We start from the raw sequence: 3,829 nt of genomic DNA, 5'->3' as shown, positions 1-3,829 counted from the left end.
AGTGAAAATTTCCATTTTCATATCATGCTACAATTCGTGAACAGTTTCATGTATTGTAACTATTCGGTAAAGACTTCTTAGATTGTTTTTAATGGTTTAACGCTTTTTAATTCATATTGTTCCAAATTAAAACAACCATTTGTGTTACACTAACCTTAACAGAAAAAAGAAACTTACTGTTTGGAAACTACGACAAATTGTGTTTTTCTATGCGGGTTAAGCGCTCGCACCGGCAATTTTCAGCAGACTAGAAAAGCGCTTGATTTTACCATGGCTGTAGTCGAAATCAGATTGTTGTAAATTATTTCTGTCAAATGTACCAGTTATATGGTGGGATGTACCGTAAACATAGTAAATAGACCATTTCCGTGAAAAAAAATTATTGGCTCATAGGCTTTCTTTCAATTTACTGAACAAACTTTTCTAAGTAACCCATACATTTTGAAGCCTCTAACTATTGAAAAACAATGAAAAACTGGCGGCACGCCGTTTTACCCCACGGTCTCCAGAAAAATATTTCATGTTGTTATCCCTCTCGACCCCCTGTTCCCCATGATTTTACCATTACGTTGTGGTGAATTTATGATCAGCTGGCTTCACTTAACAGCTGACTGAAATGACAGATATGGTTTTGTTTATAAACATATATGTTTTCATTACCTAGCACTCCTACGAAAATTTTTTCGTCAGATTGGTCAAATTCGTCAAAGTTCCAGCGGTTCCAGCTCTTCATCACCGGAAACGAAAACAGGATTATTTCGGTCGCATGTGTTTTTCGTGTCTAGAGGTGAAGGAAGTGTTACCGCGGCGCAGTTAATTCTAAGTATGAATGGATTCCGATCCATCCTATGGATGAGTGGATGAGGGCGTAATTTCAACATTGACACACCTGAGCGCAAAACAGGAATGGTAAGTGTGAAAAGGTGCAATTCAAGCATAACTTTTCAAATTATTGAATAAATCGATGCTTATTCCTTGTGTGCTTGCAGTAGAGGACTTGCTGTAAGATGACGATCGGACCCAACCTCGGCCGCCCCGGCACCAAGTACACCGCCAGCGATGACGCCTGTACAACCAGCATCATAAAAGGCGGAAATACCACAATGCCATAACCAACGGCGAAAGCTTCGGCCTCCTGATACCTGAATCCAGAACGGTTAATAGGACGAGAGGCCACAGGATCGTCTTTTACCGAAGTGTTCCCCGAGAGGGTGCAGAACGTGACCGACGCATTGACAAGCTTCTCCGTGGCCAGCCTGAAACCGTGACCAGGCTTACCTGCAGCTGCAACGTAACCTGGAATTTCTGGAACATCGAGCGTGCTCGAGGTGGAACAGACCTAGGCGCAATTGCTGCTGATCCGTTGGTGGTGGTGGCCAGCGGTATGCCCACGTATGCCAGCTATGCCACAGTTAGCGGCGCAATAATCTCCCACTCTTCCAGTGTTACATTTGAAATAGATTATTTTCGAGAAAAAATATATTGGCACGGGTATGTTTCTCAATTTGTTGAACAAAATGTGCAGGGCTGATAGCGGATCTCTTTAAAAACTTGGTCTCTATTTTTATGGAAGGTCTGTAGAGTCTCCAAAACGGTCTCAATAAGTCATTAGTTTCATTAACCCCTCTACCGGTGGATTAATTTTTTATCGCTAAAAATATATTCATATCGCGATAACTTTTTTGTTTCTCGGTATTTGTTAATCATTTTTTCACAAGACTTCAAAAGACTCTTTTAGTTTAAGGAAAAGTGTCAATATTAATCATTGGTGATCTAGTTTTGAAGATATTCCGATGTTCCTTGGGGTACCGACGTTCTGCATATACAATGTTTTTTGGCAGTCATTTTGTTTTTGGTCAAATTATCATAAGTTCTCTAAACGATTGAAGCATTACTTGATGCACTCCATAATGTTCTTGATAAATTTGTAAAAGAATCGTTAGAGGAATTCCTGAAGGAATCTGGGGTAACCCTTAAAAGTTCCAGATTGAATTCTTAAAGGTATCTCATACAAATGTTATGGTGGAATTACATGAAGAGCCCGTTAAAAAATCATTATATAAATTCTTTGGGTGGCATTAGCTTGTGATGCAATTCGTTGAAAAAAAAACTCAATGAAATGTATACAGTAATACGAGCGGTAATACTTGTAAATCAAAAAATATAAAAAATGTACGGCCGGATTTTTTGAAAATTATTTTGTGAATGTTTGTATACTGATTCCTGTTTGGATTATATTTATTTGCTACGACAAAAAAAGTATCCTATTAAATTTTCAACTTTCTCGGTAGTGATTTAAAGGTGGTCCAAATATGATGTAGGTTTATATGGACATTACTATGGAGAAAATTAGTTCAAAATAGTTCACATCGTGTAATAACTCATAATTTCATTGTGAAAATCCATCATTCAAAAAAAAAATAGCTAAAGATATAAGGCAATAATCTTATATGGGGTTGAATGAATAATAGCAAACAAATTCATGAATATCTATTCTCCCAACCGTCGGATTGAATGCTCTCTTTAGCAACCTAATTCATTACGGTTTGAAGAATCAGCTGAAAACAAACCGATGATTTATGTAACAAACAAATACAGGCTCATTTGCTTAAAAAAACCCCGCTGAAGTGAATGTAAAGTGCCAAAAATTCAAGGTGATTCTATAAATTCAAACTATTCAAAAATTGCACAAAACAAACTCATAGCAAAATTTTAAACAAAATATTGGAACATTCATAAATGAGATTTAGTTAACTTAAATACTTAAATGAATCGAAAGCTATGTGAGTCAAATTTTTACTTGAAATCTGAATGATTTATTAATATGTCTGTCTGTCATGTGTAGTTTGTCCCATTTCGTGTGGATCATAGAAAAATACATATACTTCTAGAAAGCTATCAACGGCAAACCTTTACTAAAACTGTTATGATCCCAAGGTATGTTTATGAGGGTTGTAAAGCAGTTAAAAACTTCTGTTTTGAAAAATAGCAGCGCATGTCCATTTCCATACAAAATTGGGGTGTCTACTCGTTTACAGAAATGAAATTCGCTGATATTTCCAGGTTTTTTCAGGTCTTGAAAAATTATTCCGGGCTTAAAAAAATCTCCAAAATACATAAATGATACAAGTTAATTTTAGATGACTAAAAATATATTTTGAAAGATTGGTATCTTTGAAAAATTAATAATGTAACGATAAATTGCAAAGTGTTTTTCCCTTTTGAAACTATATGTTTTGTTCTAAACCTGTAAGCCAACATAGAAAAAAAAAACATAGTGGGGATTTTATTCAATTTCCACAAAAAAACAAAAATGTTTATTAAATGGTCTGAAAACAGTCTATTCGATCTTAAAGAAAAATAACCTTTTTTTAATCAATTTAAGATTTATGATCATCAGCGAAATATTCTGGGTACAAGAATATTTCTTTGGAGGACATTCTGTATTTTTCCTGATTGATATCTTGGAAAACTCAGGGCTGGTAGCGACTTATCGTCTGGAAAATAAGAACTTTAGAGACCTCTTGCTTGAAAGAAAATAATGGATCATTGAATAACCAAAACGGCCGCTATAGAAAGCATAGATAGTGCCACCGTAGTCTTGTGTGTTTGACAGAACAGCAATGCTGTCACAATGTTAAATCCCATATATGGGGCCTTCGTTAGCCGAGTGGTTAGAGTCCGCGGCTACAAAGCAAAGCCATTCTGAAGGTGTCTGGTTTCGATTCCCGGTCGGTCCAGGAACTTTTCGTAAAGGAAATTTTTTTGATTTCCCTGGGCATAGAGTATCATCGTACCTGCCACAGGATATACGAATGCGAAAATGGCA

At 36.2% G+C, this 3,829-nt stretch overlaps 1 long non-coding RNA gene across 1 annotated transcript; it reads left to right on the top strand.

The window, feature by feature from the left end:
• The first annotated feature begins 364 nt into the window (after positions 1–364).
• On the top strand, positions 365–1,504 carry LOC110675729. The gene is made up of 2 exons (XR_002499740.1): positions 365–909; positions 990–1,504. It is a non-coding gene; the product is annotated as an uncharacterized LOC110675729 (long non-coding RNA).
• The last annotated feature ends 2,325 nt before the right edge of the window (positions 1,505–3,829 follow it).

Source organism: Aedes aegypti, chromosome 2 (assembly GCF_002204515.2).
Source record: "Aedes aegypti strain LVP_AGWG chromosome 2, AaegL5.0 Primary Assembly, whole genome shotgun sequence".
NCBI classification, from domain to species: domain Eukaryota; kingdom Metazoa; phylum Arthropoda; class Insecta; order Diptera; family Culicidae; genus Aedes; species Aedes aegypti.
The sequence above is the reverse complement of the archived record's forward strand: the minus strand, read 5'-3'. Positions and strand labels throughout refer to the sequence as shown.